Source organism: Patagioenas fasciata, chromosome 22 (assembly GCF_037038585.1).
Source record: "Patagioenas fasciata isolate bPatFas1 chromosome 22, bPatFas1.hap1, whole genome shotgun sequence".
Lineage (NCBI taxonomy): Eukaryota > Metazoa > Chordata > Aves > Columbiformes > Columbidae > Patagioenas > Patagioenas fasciata.
This window is the reverse complement of record NC_092541.1, coordinates 8,548,317-8,565,062: the sequence shown is the minus strand read 5'-3', so window position 1 is coordinate 8,565,062 and position 16,746 is coordinate 8,548,317. Positions and strand designations below refer to the sequence as shown.

Here is a 16,746-nt window from a genome sequence, read left to right as displayed (position 1 = left end):
TAGGAATTATTCTCTCACCTTTTTTGAAGACTTCTTTCGCTGTGTCGCCCCATACGATGATGTCATCAATGTATTGCAAGTGTTCTGGAGCTTCACCTTGCTCCAGCGTGGTCTGGATCAGCCCATGGCAGATGGTAGCACTGTGGTCCCTGGGGTCATTGGTTGGGTCATGGAGTCACTGGTTGGGTGATGGGGTCATTAGTTGAATAATGGGGTCATTGGTTGAATGATGGGGTCATTGGTTGGGTCATGGGGTCACTGATTGGGTGATGGGGTCATTGGTTGAATGATGGGGTCATTGGTTGGGTTGTGGAGTCACTGATTGGGTGATGGGGTCATTGGTTGGGTTCAGGATTGGTTGGTTGGATGATGATGATGATGGTTGGATGATGATGGTGGTTGGATGATGATGGTGGTTGGATGATGATGGTGGTGGTTGGATGATGATGGTGGTTGGATGATGATGGTGGTTGGATGATTATGGTGGTGGTTGGATGATGATGATGGTGGTTGGATGATGATGGTGGTTGGATGATGATGGTGCTCTATGCCAAGGATGCACGGAGCATCTGGGCCAGTCACAAGAGGATGCTTTTGGATATTGGGGTGCAGGGCTTTGGTGTGAAGGTTCGGGAGACAGACTTTTGGGTGCAGGGATTTGGGCACCAAGAGTTCTGGGTGCAGCATTTGGGTCTGCAGGGTTCAGGTGTTCAGGACCTGGGGGTGCAGGACTTGTGGGCTGGAGGATTTGAGGGTGCAGGGATTTGGGGTGAGGGATTTCAGGGTGCCAGTTATGGGGGGGAAGGATCTGGGGTACAGGTTTTGGGGGTGCAGGGTTAAGGGGTTTAGGATTTTGGGGTGCACAGTTTAGGGTGCATGTTCTGGGCATGTATGATTTGAGAGTGCAGGGCTTTGGGGTACAGGATTTGGGATGCAGGGTTTTGGGGTCAGGATCTGGGGGTGCAGGATGTTGGGGAGAAGGATTTGGGGGTGCAGCATTTTGAAGTGCAGGGTTTGGAGGAGGGAGGTTTTGGGGGTGAAGCATTTGGTGGTGCTGGTTTTGGGGGTGCAGTGTTAAGGGCGTGGAAGATTAGTGGTGCAGGATTTGTGGGGGTTCAGGATTTGGGGGTGCAGGGTATGGGAGGGAAGGATCTGGGGTTGCAGGATTTGGGGGTGCACTGTTGGGGGTGCAGGGTTTAGAAGTCAGGTCTCAGAGTGCAGCGTTTGGGGTGCAGGGGCTTGGGGGGAAATTTAAGGTTGCAGAGTGTGGGGTGCACAGGACTGGGGCACAGGATTTGGGGGTGCAGGGTTTCAGGGTTCAGGATTTGGAGGTGTGGAGTTTTGGGGTGCAGGGGATGGGGTGAAGGATTTGAGGCTGCAGGGTGGTGGGGGAAGGATTTGGGGGTGAGAGATTTGGGGTGCAGGATTTGGGGGTGCAGAGTTTTGGGAGGCAAGGATCTGGGGCTGCAGGATTTGGGGGTTCAGTGTTTAGGGCAGCACAATCTTGGGGTGCAGGGGTCTGCACTGAAGGGTTTGGTAGAGCAGGATACGCAGGTGCAGGACTTTCGGGTGAGGTTTGGGGGTGCAGGGTTCATGTGTTCAGGAACTGGGGGTGCAGGATTTGAGGGTGCAGGGCTCTGGGTGCAGAGTTTGGGAGTTCAGGGTTTGGGGTGCAGGGTTTTTGGCAGGAGGATCTGAGGGTGCAGGATCTGGGGGGCAGGATTTGGGGTTCAGCATTTTCAGTGCAGGTTTGGGGGGACTTGATTTTAGGGTGCTCGCTTTGGGCTGCAGGATCTGGGTGCAGGATTTAGGGTTCGGGGTTCAGGGATGCAGTGAAGTGCGGGATCTGGGGTGCTCGATTTTGGGGTGCAGAGTCTTGCAGGAAGGATCTGGGGGTGCAGGGTTTAGGGTGCAGAATTTGGGGGTGTAGGGTTTTAGGGAGAAAGGCTTGGGGGTGCAGGTCTAGGGGGGTAAAATTTGGGGGCAAAGGGTTTGAAGGAGCAGGATTTGGGGTGCAGGATTTGGGGGTGCAGGGTTTGGGCGTGCAGTGCTAAGGTGGTGGAGGGTGCAGGGTTTGTGGTGAAGGTTTTGGGGTGCAGGATCTGGGGGTGCAGGATTTGGGCATGAATACTTTTGGGGTGCAGGATTTGAGGGTGCAAAATCTGATGGTGCAAGGTTTGGGTGTTCAAGATGTAGGGGAGCAGGATCTTGGGTTTTGGGGCACAGGGCTGGGTGAGGCCAGATTTGGGGTGCAGGTCTGGGTGAGGGATCTGGGGGTGCAGGGTTTGGTAGTGCGGGAATTGAGGGTGCAGAGTTTGGGGGGCAGGGCTTGGGGGAGCAGGAGTTTGGGGTTCAGAACCTGTGGGTGCAGAGTTTGGGGTGCAGAACCCGTGGGTACCGGGTTTGGGGAGGCAGAATTGGGGGTGCAGGGTTTTGGGGTTCAGGACATGGGGTTGAGGATTTGGGGGTGCAAGGTTTGGAAGTGCATTGATTAGGGGGAAGGATTTAGGGTGGTGGGATTTGGGGTCACGGGGTTTTGGGGTCAGCATTTGGGGGTGCAAAGCTTAGGGGGCAGCGTTTTGAGTGCAAGTTGGGGGAGGACTTGATTTTGGGGTGCAGGGTTTGGGGTGCGAGTTTGGGGATGGCAGCATTTCGGGTATACAGTTTGGGGGTGCAGGGTTTTGGGGAGCAGTATCTGGGGGTACAGGATTATGGGATGTGCAGGGTTTGGGGGCGCAGGGTTCAGGGTTGCAGGGTTTGGTATCACAGGTTTGAGGGGTTCATGGCTTGGGAGGAAGGATTTGGGGGTGCAGAATTTAGGGGTGCACGTTTTAAGGGTGCAGAGCTTAGGGGGAAGAATCGGAGATGTAGGGGTTTTGGGGACATTATCTGGGGGTCAGGATTTGGGGTGCAGGGTTAGTTGGGATTTGGGGTTGCAGGGATTTGGGGTGCACGTTGTCCATCGCTTCTTTAATACCGCTTGATTGCTTACTCATAGCTGGGTTGAGAGGAGCTTTGCTCTGCTCTTGCTGTGGCTTGTGACTGTGGTCCCAGTGCAAAGCCTGCGAGGGGAGCGCGATGCTCGGCCTTGCTGCCCCGCGACGCTGAGAGCAGAGGCGGCTGTGGATTTGGCCTCAGCTGGGGTGAACCCCCCTGCTGTGAGCACCTAACATTGTCTTCTGTCAGGCAGCAGCAAACAACCATTATCTAGGCAGAGGTGATTTGAAGGAAAAGCAGTGACTGTTTTGGAAGGAGATTGGTGTGTTTTACACTTTAGCCAGCAGCTCTGTGTGGGACATGAATATTTGCATCTCTCCACAGGGAATACAGGGCAGGGACGCATTGCAATTTCCACTCTCCTCAGCTGTGTGCATGCCTGAGCTCTGCCAAAAGCTTCCGAGGAACAGAGACAGTGGAGCGGAGGCAGAAATCTTGGGCTGTGGGTGTCAGGGAAGTCAGGCAGATAGAGGGTGAGGGAGCTGCGAGGGAGCGTTGGAGGCACAAGGGGCTGCAGCGAGGAGTAGGGGGATGCAGTGAGGCGCAGAGGGATGCAACGAGGTGTGGGGGATGGAGTGAGGCATAGGGGGATGCAGCGAGGTGCGGTGGGATGCAGCAACGTACAGGGGATGCAGCGAGGTGCGGGCGGATGCAGCAACGTACAGGGGATGCAGCGAGGTGCGGGGGGATGCAGCAACGTACAGGGGATGCAGCGAGGTGCGGGCGGATGCAGCAACGTACAGGGGATGCAGCGAGGTGCGGTGGGATGCAGCAACGTACAGGGGATGCAGCGAGGTGCGGGCGGATGCAGCAACGTACAGGGGATGCAGCGAGGTGCGGGCGGATGCAGCAACGTACAGGGGATGCAGCGAGGTGCGGTGGGATGCAGCAACGTACAGGGGATGCAGCGAGGTGCGGGCGGATGCAGCAACGTACAGGGGATGCAGCGAGGTGCGGGCGGATGCAGCAACGTACAGGGGATGCAGCGAGGTGCGGGGGGATGCAGCAACGTACAGGGGATGCAGCGAGGTGCGGGGGGATGCAGCAACGTACAGGGGATGCAGCGAGGTGCGGGGGGATGCAGCAACGTACAGGGGATGCAGCGAGGTGCGGGGGGATGCAGCAACGTACAGGGGATGCAGCGAGGTGCGGGGGGATGCAGCAACGTACAGGGGATGCAGCGAGGTGCGGTGGGATGCAGCAACGTACAGGGGATGCAGCGAGGTGCGGGCGGATGCAGCAACGTACAGGGGATGCAGCGAGGTGCGGGCGGATGCAGCAACGTACAGGGGATGCAGCGAGGTGCGGGCGGATGCAGCAACGTACAGGGGATGCAGCGAGGTGCGGGGGGATGCAGCAACGTACAGGGGATGCAGCGAGGTGCGGGCGGATGCAGCAACGTACAGGGGATGCAGCGAGGTGCGGGGGGATGCAGCAACGTACAGGGGATGCAGCGAGGTGCGGGGGGATGCAGCAACGTACAGGGGATGCAGCGAGGTGCGGGGGGATGCAGCAACGTACAGGGGATGCAGCGAGGTGCGGGCGGATGCAGCAACGTACAGGGGATGCAGCGAGGTGCGGGGGGATGCAGCAACGTACAGGGGATGCAGCGAGGTGCGGGCGGATGCAGCAACGTACAGGGGATGCAGCGAGGTGCGGGCGGATGCAGCAACGTACAGGGGATGCAGCGAGGTGCGGTGGGATGCGGCAACGTACAGGGGATGCAGCGAGGTGCGGTGGGATGCAGCAACGTACAGGGGATGCAGCGAGGTGCGGTGGGATGCAGCAACGTACAGGGGATGCAGCGAGGTGCGGGCGGATGCAGCAACGTACAGGGGATGCAGCGAGGTGCGGGCGGATGCAGCAACGTACAGGGGATGCAGCGAGGTGCGGTGGGATGCAGCAACGTACAGGGGATGCAGCGAGGTGCGGGCGGATGCAGCAACGTACAGGGGATGCAGCGAGGTGCGGGCGGATGCAGCAACGTACAGGGGATGCAGCGAGGTGCGGGCGGATGCAGCAACGTACAGGGGATGCAGCGAGGTGCGGTGGGATGCAGCAACGTACAGGGGATGCAGCGAGGTGCGGGGGGATGCAGCAACGTACAGGGGATGCAGCGAGGTGCGGGCGGATGCAGCAACGTACAGGGGATGCAGCGAGGTGCGGGCGGATGCAGCAACGTACAGGGGATGCAGCGAGGTGCGGGCGGATGCAGCATGCCATGGGTCCCCTCCCAGACACATCGAGGCCTTCTGCCCATGTGCTCAGCAGTGCCCACTGGGCACTGTATTGCATGCAGGAAGTTATCATCTCACCAATATAATAGGCTCAGGTAGGATCTCTCAGCAAAGCATATTTTATTAACGATTTTGCAAGGTCGGGTGTTCCACCTAAAGGTAGGCACACAAAACAGGGCAAAAAGCCACTGCTTATATCCACCCCTAATCCCAACTGCAAATTCCCTCCCCAGTTCCCCGTTGGTTGGGTACGGCAGGGTTTACAGACTACCTGACACTTCCTAGCTGCCAAGGCTCAGTTTACCTGTCTCACGACTCCATTCTAATAACCCTTCCCATTATTTCTTTATTTTCATTGAAGGTGTGTTTTCTTGACTGTCTGAATTTTAACCACTGGAATGGTTTTCAATTCCTCCACACCCGCTCTGGGCAGCCTGGGCCAGGCTCTGGCACCTCCCAGCAAACAAGTTTCTGCTTGTGTTCAGATGGAGCCTCCTGTGTTTCAGTCTGTGCCCGCTGCCCCTCACCCTGGTGCTGGGCACCACTGAACAGAGTCTGCTCCATCCTCTGACAGCCACCCTGAGATATTGATCCCATTGATCAGATCCCTCTCAGCTTCTCTTCTCCAGCTCAACAGCCCCAGCTCTCTCAGTTTCTTGTCACAAGAAAGGTGCTCCAGATCCCTTAGCATCTTTGTAGCCACCGCTGGACTCTCTCCAGTAATTCCTTGTCCTTCTTAAACCAGGGAGCCCAGGACTCCCTGTCCTCCCCCGGCAGCAGCAGCCTGCTGACCCTTGTCATGTCCCACCTGGCGCTATGGTTGGGGGAAGTGTGACTGAGATTTGTCAGTCCCCTGGGTTGGAAAAAAGTACATACAATCCTGAAGGTCCACAAACAAAAGACCTTTATTTTTTGTAGCTTGGTCCAATTGGCAAATGACTCAGTGGCAGAAGGATTTATGTTACTTAAGCTCAATCGATAAACAGTTTAGCAGCGAAAAGATTCGCATGAAAGAGTTTTGTGGCACAAGTGGGGCTCTAAACCTTATGTTACTGTATTACTCACAAAAAGGAAGGCAAAGAAATAGGAATATAGGAAGGAAAGAGAGAGGAAGAAAAGAAGGGGAAAGGAAGGGGGAAGGAAATGGGAAGGGAAGGAAAAGGAAAGGGAAAGGAAAGGTCTCACCACCCTTAGGGCTCCGTGGTGTGTTTGAGGGGTTTGTAGTCTCAGGTCCAGTTCCTATGCAGGAATGCTTGGGTCTGTAGTCAGGGTTCAGCACCCTGTGGTGTGTGGTTCGGTTCCCGTGGTCAGCCCGGTGGGTGGAAGGGTCCCCAGGGTGGCACCCTGCCCGTGCTGGCACAGGTTTTATAGGGTTTATAGCCCTCGGGATCACCTGGGCTTTTGTGCAGGCGTCACTGGGGGTGATTGTGGAAGATGGGGGAGGCCCGGAGGGTCTCTCAGCCTGGGCCTTGACACCGTGTCGGGCCTGTCAGCGCACAGGCTGCGTGTCCTTCAACACAGCACTGCCTGTGTCACCCAGCCTTTGTCTGTGGCTGTCACCTCGGCCTTGACATGTAAATCACCATTCACCTGCTCACGATGGCCCGTCTCCCATGACTGGGTGTTGCAGGGCTGGGTTTGCCACAGTGTTTGAGAGTCACCCTTGTAGTCTCTCACACCCTGTCCCGGGTTGGGATCAAACCAGAGACACTCCTGCTGTTTTCTGCCATTTCCATGCAAGTGAAGAGTATGGCCCAGGGGCTTTGCTCAGTGCTTATTACTGATAGAAATATTAGCTACAGGTTGTTGAAGCTGAAGGATTTCCACCAGGAGCAGGACTCGCGTGTGCCAGGCCGTGTACAGATAGGCCGGCAACCTGGGCCTGGGCCTCATCTTGGCAAGACGCAGAATTTGACCCCCTGAAGACAAGCGGCCTCTGGCAGCCCAGGGACACGTACTGAGAGAGGCAGTGGCCGTGGTCACTGTGCTGCTGCTTGTGTTTTGCCCGAAGGTACGACCGGACCAAGCTGTCGCTGAAGCAGATCACGAACGTGCAGTATGTGTCGTGCATGAACCCGACGGCGGGGAGCTTCACCATCAACCCTCGGCTGCAGGTAAAGCCCTGCACAACGGCAGGTGCATCGCTGGGTTTATTTTGGGGTGGATCATTTAAACGTGAGGTTAGAGGACAACCACTGGCAGATCCTGCTGTTGTTTTATCAGTACAAATGGCACGAATCTGTCGAGTGACTGTGATTCCTAATAGTGAAGCACCGAACTGGGTCCCTTATTCCCTGGTTTGTTTTTCCTCGCATTCTGCAGCTCCGTCAGAGGAGGAAGTCAAAAGTTGCCAGCCAGCTTAACACCTACTTTCAGGACAACCTTCTGGTCCATACAGGCAGATTTTGCCTTCATTTAGCTCGTATTTAGCTCTGAAGCATGGTGCATTAACGCCGCCTGCTTTCCAGAATTGTCTGATGCAGCTGTCAGTAAAAAGAGGTGTGGGGGAGAAACCCAAACGAAGAAAACAGACAAAACTAAAAAAAAACCCAAGCCACACCAAAACACAACAACAACAAAAACCCCAACAAACCCCAAACCAAGCAACCAAACAAAACCAACAAAACAAAGAACACCAAAACCAACCAACCAACCAAATCCCCCCAAAAACCTAACCGAACAAAAAAACCCCAAGCCAAACAAAAAGCAGTTCAAACGCTGCTGATAACAGAAGATTTGGGAAGAGATCTTAAACATTAGACTTTGATTTTTGGGAGCTGCCAACCGATGGAGGGACTGGGTAGCAGTGAGCAAAATTCATTTCATCATGGAGAAACCTAATGACCAGAGTCAGCTTGGACCCTGGCTCCTCTTCAGCAAGGTGTGGAGTTAAAATGAAGTGTCCCATGGGCAACTTTGCAAGTTCCAAATTAGTAAAGAGGTCCTCTGGGAGATGGCACCTTCCAGGGGCTGCTCTTAATAGAGACAGTGACTGGGCTTTGTCAGAGGTCGGTGGGACCTTCAGAGCCCTTTGGCTCTTCAATGGACTGCACTTCCAGTGTAGCATTGGTGAGATGCAGTTGAAAATCCCTGGTTTAGTGAGCAGAGTGATGTCACTTCCCACCTGAGCTCTGCTGGCAAACTGGGAGAGGGAAATAACCTTGTTCAGGTGGACTGCAAATCAGAGAATCATAGAACAACCCAGGTTGGAAGGGACCTCAAAAGATCATCTGGTCCAGCATTTCATGGGAAAGGGAGCCTAGATGAGATTATCGCAGCAAATCCCCAAGGGCATTTTGCTTGAAAGGTGCTTTTTCTACCTCTCTGACCTTTCCATGCCTTCCTTTCTCTCCCTCAGCGTCACTTCTGTGTCTTCGCGCTGTCCATCCCTGGGCAGGATGCCCTGTCCAGGATCTATAGCACCATTTTAACGCAGCACCTGACAAGTGGAAATTTCTCGGGGGCTGTGCAAAAATCAGCTCAGCAGCTGATTGCCCTTGCCCTGGGACTGCACCAGAAAGTAGCCGCTACATTCCTTCCAACAGCCATCAAGTTCCACTACATTTTCAACTTGAGAGACTTCTCCAATATCTTCCAAGTAAGTGCAGTTGCTGTCCTGTGGGACTTGAAGCTTGTCCCGATGCTACAAGAGGCTGCGGAGCTGTGTTCCTCTAGCTCTGGTGGGCAGAATGCAGTCTCCTACCTAAAAATGACACAGCACGTGTGTGCCCTGAGTAAAGTGGGTGACCTTAGGCCATTCCTTAATTCCTTGTTAGTTTTGGATGGATTCCAGAACCATTGCCCATGGCTTTGAGAAGCTTAGTTACTTTCCAGCCTCTTGTGGTCAGCGGGGAGGGATGAGTAGTTCCAGATGGATGTGCAGGTTTGGGGTGGGTTGAAACGCCCTCTGGCTGTAGAAGGGACCAGCTGAAGGGAGCTTTGGGCTTCCGACTTCAGCACTTAAATGACTGATGGTGAGTGCGATGGAGCTGCGCTCATCTTTGGGAGCCTCAGTTCCACACGTGTAAATGTGGGGATTAATGGCACTGTTCCACCACACAGGCAAATTATTTTATTGTACTGAAGCAGGTGGTGGATAGTTAGTGGGTTACTGGCCCTGAAGTTAGATCCAGCTTAGCTTGTTGGCCTGTACTGGCATGTCCTCTTAGCTTCTTGATGGTCAGATGCTCAGTATGTGCATGAAGGGTGGCATTTAAAAAGGTGATAATTGAATCAAACCCAGCTTTGACTTAATTGCTAAAACTGAATTTCCACCAGAGCCAGTTCTGTACCAAGGGGAAGTTGTTCAGATTTAGAAATATTTTCTTCCAACAACGGAGAGACTTTTTTTTCCCCTGAAATCTCATACTTTGAAGCAGTAGATATTACTGCTCAAAGAGCCTTTCAGAGTTTAAGGCTGATTAGTAAAATTTGAGAAGGTTCTCAGCAGCCGAATCGAGAGGTTTGGAACACCATAAACTCTTGTAGAACCCCGGTTTGTAACTTGTTGCTGTCCTTCTTAACACCTGTTCTCCTAAGTACGTACTGAAAGTTTGGTGCCTTGTGGTCTGGTCCATCACACAAGAACTGAAGTAATGACGTAGTGGGAAATGCAAAAACAGGGCCTTGAAAAAGTTAATAACTCTTTTGTGCCAAGAAAGAATCAGACCTGTCACTTATGCTCAGCTAAACATCAGCAGCTTTTGATGTTAGATGTGGGTCGTGTTAACTCCTGACTTCTAGTTAATCTGTGCTTTGAAAGGCAGAGAGAGAAAAGCAGCATTTCCATGGGAAGCTTTAATTTTAACTGTAACCTGCTTGAAAGGTGCTCAGGTTGTGGGATATTAGGAAATGTCCTGCCAGGTCTGGATGCTGGGGCAGGAGCAGCGACTGAGCTCAGGTGTTGTTTTGTTTATCACGTGGCTTCAGGAGTGGGGGAGTCTGGCTCCTGGGCTTCATAATGTTTATTGAAATAGTGGTCCAATTTTTCTTGAAATCCTTCCTTACCTTTTGGATTCATTCTTGATTATTCCTTCACATTAAATATTCTTGAGTTTTTGAGATCTCCTGATATCCTGTTTGTCCCTACGGGAACACAATTTTCTTCCTGAAATTGAGTGTGAAAGAAGCTCTGGACTCCGGGAATGCATTTCCATGTGTTACTTTCATTCAATCTTCATAAACTCATAATTTAGCTCACACTCTCTTGTCCAAACCCTTCTTGTGCAGTGCTAGCTTCAAAGTCAGGTCAGGCTGATCAGCCAAGTTTTGAATGTTTCCATGACTGGAGTTCCCATAACCTCTCCGACCCTTGTCACACCACTAAACCCACTCCACGGTGAAGCTGATATATTTTTATTTCAGTTGGAATTTCCCTTCCTGCAGTTTGTTACCTCTTGTCCTTTTGCTATACACCTCCAAAAAAAATTGGCTCAGTCTTCTCTATAACTCCCTATTAGGTAGTTGTAGACAGAGTGTCGAGGGTTAGGATTGCGGGGTGACAATCAAACCCTGGCAGATGTGTTGTCAACCTCCTCTGCCCCCCACTTCCCCCTTTTGCCCCTCCCTCTCCCCCCTTCCCACTCAGCACAGGCGATCGGGAGGGGAAGAAGCACAGAGGGGAGAGAGCTGGAAAAGTTCAAGATGTTTTACTGATGCTACTGATGAGAACAGAGAAAATAATACAAATATACAAAACCCATCTTGTAAGTCTGAGCAACTGCAGAGCCAGCACCCAAAGTCCTGGATCAGACTCTGCAGCCAACCGGAGCTGGATTCAGTCTCTCACTGGCCTCCGTTCGCAGGGACGACCAGCAAGGTCCTCTCCTGATGTCGGCCATGAGGAAAAAAGGGAAAAGGCAAAGGGGACGAGATCCTCGTGATCTCCCGCTTTTATATGAAGTATTCACGTGAACGGAATGTTATACACAGTTGGTCAGTCTCTCGGTCACCAGTTTCTCGTTGCCCCTCTCGCGAGATGTCCATCTGTGCTTGTCAATAAGTTTCCATTCCATTGCTGGGTTTGCCAAAACATGTGTCTGGTTCTCCAGGAAAATGCAGCTGACATGAAGGCTTTGGCTGACAGGCAAAATTCACTAAAAGAGAAACTTGTTTTTAACAAAACCAGGACACACCCCCACACACTGCACCCCAAATCCTGCACCCCCAAATCCTCCAGCCCCATGTCCCAAACCCCCAAACCCTGCACCCTCAAGTCTTGCACCCTAATTCTGCCTCCCCAAGACCTGCACCCCCAAACCCTGCACCACTAAACCCTGCACCCCCAAACCCTGTACCCCAAATCCTGACCCCCACAAGTTGCACCCTAAAAACCTGCACCCCAAATCCTGTCCTACCCAACCCTTCACACCAAACCCCTTCACCCCAAGATCCTGCTGACCTAAACCCTGCTCCCCAAAATCATCCCTCCCAACCCTGCCCCCCAAACCCTGTCCCCCTAAAGCCTGACCCCGAAACCCTGCTCCCCAAAACCCTGCTACCCCCAATCTTGCACCCCCCAACTCTGCACCCTCAGATCCTGCTGCTCCAAACCCTGCACCCCCAAATCCTCCAGCCCCACGTCCCGATCTCCCAAACCCTGCACCCCACAACCCTGCACCCCACAACCCCTTCACCCCCAAATCCTGCACCCCCAGCCCTACCGCTTAAACTTTCCACCCCCAAATCCTGCCCTACCAAGCCCCCCACCCCAAACCCCTGCACCCCAAGATCCTGCTCTCCTATACCCTGCACCTCCATATCCTCCTTCCCCAAACCCTGCACCCCAAAACACTGCACTCCAAACCACTGCACCCCTAAATCCTGCAACCCCAAATCCTGGCCCCCAAACCCGGCACCCCAAACTCCTGCACCCAAATATCCTACTGCCCTAAACCCTGAACCCCCAAATCCTGCACCCCTGGAACCTGCAACCCCAGACTCTGCAGCCACAAATCAGGCCCCGCAAAATCCTTGCACCCCCAAATCCTGCACCACCTAATCCTCCAACCCCCTAACACAACCCCCTAAACCCTTCTCCCCAGGGTCCATTGTGACACCCTGGGGATCCCCCTTGTCCCCAGGGCCCATTGTGACACCATGGGGGACCCCCTTCTCACTGAGGACCCATTGTGACACCATGGGGACCTCCCCTTGTCCTCAGGGCCCATTGTGACATCCTGGGGACTCCCCTTTGTCCCCAGGGCCCATTGTGGCACCATGGGGACCCCCTTTGTCCCCAGGGCCAATTGTGACATCCCAGGACCCCCCTTTGTCCCCAGGGCCCATTGTGACAGGGTGGAGATCCCCCTTGTCCCCAGGCCTGTTGTGATGTCCCAGGACTCCCCATTGTCCCCAGGGCCCATTGTGACACCTTGGGGACCCCCCTTGTCCTAAGGGCCCATTGTGACATCCTGGGGACCCCCTTGTCCCCAGGGCCCATAGTGAAGTCCCAGGACCCCATTGTCCCCAGGGCCCATTGTGACATCGTGGGGACCACCCTTGTCACTGGGGACCCATTGTAACACTATGGGGACCCCCCCTTGTCCCCAGAGCCAATTGTGACATCCTGGGGACCCCCCCTTGTCCCCAGAGCCCATTGTGACATCCTGGGGACCCCCTTTTTCCCCAGGACCCATTGTGGCACCATTGGGACCCCCTTTGTCACTGGGGCCCATTGTGACGTCCTGGGGACCCCCTTTGTCCCCAGGGCCCATTGTGACGTCCCCGGATCCCCCATTGTCCCCAGAGCCCATTGTGACATCCTGGGGACCCCCATTGTCCACAGGGCCCATTGTGACATTCAGGGGACAGCCTTTGTCCCTAGGGCCCATTGTGACACCGTCGGGACCCCCGTTGTCCCCAGGGCCCATTGTGACATACTGGGGACTCCCGTTTGTCCCCAGAGCCCATTGTGACACCGTGGGGACCCCCTTTGTCCACAGGGCCCATTGTGGTATCTAAGGACCCCCCAATTGTGCCCAGGGTTCATTGTAACATATCAGGACGTCCCATTGTCCCCAGGGCCCATTGTGACGTCCCAGGACCCCCCGTCATCCCCAGGGCCCATTGTGTCATCCTGGGGACCTCCTTTGTCCCCAGAGCCCATTGTGACATCCTGGGGAACCCTTTGTCCCCAGGGCCCATTGTGACGTCCCAGGACCCCCCTTTGTCCCCAGGGTCCATTGTGAAATCCTGGGGACCCCTCTTTGTCCCCACGGCCCAATGTGACATCCTGAGGACCCCCTTGTCCCCAGGGCCCATTGTGACACCGTGGGGACCCCCTTTGTCCCCAGCCCCATTGTGACATCCAAGGGACCCCCCTTTGTCCCTAGGGACCATTGTGACATTCCAGGACCCCCCATTGTCCCCAGAGCCCATTGTGATATCCAGGGCACCATCCTTGATCCGCAGGGCCCATTGTGACGTCCCAGGACCCCCCTTTGTCCCCAGGGCCCATTGTGACATCCTGGGGACCCCCATTGTCCCCAGGGCCCATTGTGACATTCAGGGGACAGCCTTTGTCCCAAGGGCCCATTGTGACACCGTCGGGACCCCTGTTGTCCCCAGAGCCCATTGTGACATCCTGGAAACCCCCTTTGTGCCCAGGGCCCATTGTGACCTCCCAGGACCCCACTTTGTCCCCAGGGCCCATTGTGACATCCTCGGGACGCCCCTGGTCCCCAGAGCCCGTTGTGACATCCTGGGGACTCCCCTCTGTCCCCTGGGCCCATTGTGACACCGTGGGGACCCCCTTTGTCCCCAGGGCCCATTGTGACATTTAGGGACCTCCCAGTTGTGCCCAGGGCTCATTGTGACATCCCAAGACCCCCCATTGTCCCCAGGGCCCATTGTGACGTCCCAGGACCCCCCGTCATCCCCAGGGCCCATTGTGACATCCTGGGGACCCCCTTGTCCTTAGTGCCTATTGTGAAATCCTGGGCACCCCCTTTGTCCCCAGGGCCCATTGTGACCGGGTGGGGACTCCCTTTGTCCCCAGGGGCCATTGTGATGTCCCAGGATCCCCCTTTGTCCCCAGGGCCCATTGTGACATCTCAGGACACCCCAATTGTTTCCAGGGCCCATTGTGACATCCTGGGGACCGCCCAGTTGTCCCCAGGGCTCATTGTGGCATCCTGGGTACCCCTTTTATCCCCGGGGCCCATTGTGACATCCTGGGGACTCCCCTTGTCACTGGGGACCCATTGTGACACCATGGGGACCACCCCTTTCTCCCCAGTGCCCATTGTGACATCCTGGGGACCCCTTTGTCCCCAGAGCCCATTGTGACATCCTGGTGAGCCCCCTTTGTCCCCAGGGCCCATTGTGACATCCCAGGACCCCCCTTTGTCACCAGGGCCCATTGTGACGTCCCAGGACCCCTCTTTGTCCCCAGGGCCCATTGTGACATCCCCGGACCCCCCATTGTCCCCAGAGCCCATTGTGACATCCTTGAGACCCCCATTGTCCCCAGGGCCCATTGTGACATTCAGGGGACAGCCTTTTTCCCAAGGGCCCATTGTGACACCATCGGGACCCCCGTTGTCCCCAGGGCCAATTGTGACACCATGGGGACCCTCCTCGTCACTGCGGACCCATTGTGACACCATGGGGACCTGCCCTTGTCCCCAGGGCCCATTGTGACATCCCAGGGCCCCACTTTGTCCCCAGGGCCCATTGTTACAGGGTGGGACCCCCCTTGTCCCCAGGGCCCATTGTGACATCCTGGTGCCTCCCTTTGTCCCCAGGGCCCATTGTGGCACCATGGGGACCCTCTTTGTCACTGGGGCCCATTGTGACATCCCAGGACCCCACTTTGTCTTAGAAGGTCACTGATCGGACTACTGGTACATCCTGACTCTGCTTTCTCAATAAACATTGAAGAACACCTGGGGTTTGTTTGCTCCAAGGGAAAACTTCCCTGCCACGGTTCCTGGTTCCCGGTCCTGTTTCCCGGTCCGGTTTGGCTTCGCTATCAGAACAGCTGCTGCCTCCACAGCCGCGCTCAAAGTCCCTGTTGTGACACCGGGATGGCGGGAGAAGGGGGGTGGCGGGGGCGGCAGCGGCGGCGATTGGGGGGGGGCAGTCGGGGCTGGGCGGACAAGCGGCGGCTGCTGCGGCTCCTCAGGCAGCGACAGCAGCAGCGATCGGGGGGACGTGGGGGGCGGACAAGCGGCGGCTGCTGCGGCTCCTCAGGCAGCGACAGCAGCAGCGATCGGGGGGACGTGGGGGGCGGACAAGCGGCGGCTGCTGCGGCTCCTCAGGCAGCGACAGCAGCAGCGATCGGGGGGACGTGGGGGGCGGACAAGCGGCGGCTGCTGCGGCTCCTCAGGCAGCGACAGCAGCAGCGATCGGGGGGACGTGGGGGGCGGAAAAGCGGCGGCTGCTGCGGCTCCTCAGGCAGCGACAGCAGCAGCGATCGGGGGGACGTGGGGGGCGGACAAGCGGCGGCTGCTGCGGCTCCTCAGGCAGCGACAGCAGCAGCGATCGGGGGGACGTGGGGGGGCGGACAAGCGGCGGCTCCTCCGGCCGCGGCCAGGACGTGGCTTCGCCGGCACCGGGGCCCGAGACCGCGCGCTGCGGGGCTGCGGGGCGGGTGTGGGGCCGGGGGTCTCCGGGGGTCCCGCAGCGGCCGCTGTGGGGCGGGATGGGGCGGCTGTGGAATTACCTGTGGGGCACTCATGGGGCTGCTGTAGGGCTCTTAAGAGGCATGTCTGGAGCACTTGTGGGGCGACTATGGGGCAGGTGCTGGGCTGCTACAGCGGGACCTGTGGGGCAGCCATAGGGCTGCTATGGGGTTGGTTATGGGTCACAGATGGGAGGGGGCAGCTGGGTGTGGCCCCGCCTACATGGGGTGGGGTCAGTGCCGAGGGGCGGGTACTGAGAGGGCACGCCCACGGGGAGCCCCTCGGGGGGGCGGAGCCTCTGTGTCACGCCCCATGGGAGGTGGTCTGGGGGTGGGCATTCTCTGGGGCACGCCCCCATGGGAGGAGCCTCTTGGGGTAGGGAGAGGGTGCGGTCAACATGGCACGGCCCCAAGGGGGCGTGGCTTAGCTCGGGAAGAGGTGGAGCCGAGAAGGGGCTGCCCGACCCGGCTCTCCAGGCGGCTCTGAGACGGAGCGGAGCGGGCCGGGCGGGGCCGGGCCGGGCACTCCCCGGGGCCTCGCAGAAACAGCGGCGCAGCGAGTCCGCTCCGGGCTCCAACGGTGCGCGCACGGGGCCGCCGAGAGCGCCCCGTGCACCTCGCAGCGCCCACTTCTGCGCATGCGCATTGGGAAGCCCTCGAGACAACCCTTCCCCCGCGGCCCGCCCCTTCTCTTCCCTCTCCGCAATCTGATTGGCCAGCTAAGCACGTCAATTTCCATTCTCTCCACCTATCATCACCCGTCCCCGTTTGTCCCGCGCTGCGCTCTGATCCAGTGTCTATTTACACTTAAATACATTTAAACTTCCATTTTAACACTCAGGTATCTTTTCAAATGTACAGATTTTGACATATTTACAATTATATATA

The 16,746-nt window shown here is 56.3% G+C and overlaps 1 long non-coding RNA gene across 1 annotated transcript; it reads left to right on the top strand.

Moving 5' to 3' along the window:
* The first annotated feature begins 5,780 nt into the window (after positions 1-5,780).
* Positions 5,781-10,295, top strand: LOC139829649 (uncharacterized). Its single transcript, XR_011742203.1, has 2 exons — positions 5,781-7,348; positions 8,593-10,295. It is a non-coding gene; the product is annotated as an uncharacterized lncRNA (long non-coding RNA).
* Positions 10,296-16,746: the final 6,451 nt, after the last annotated feature.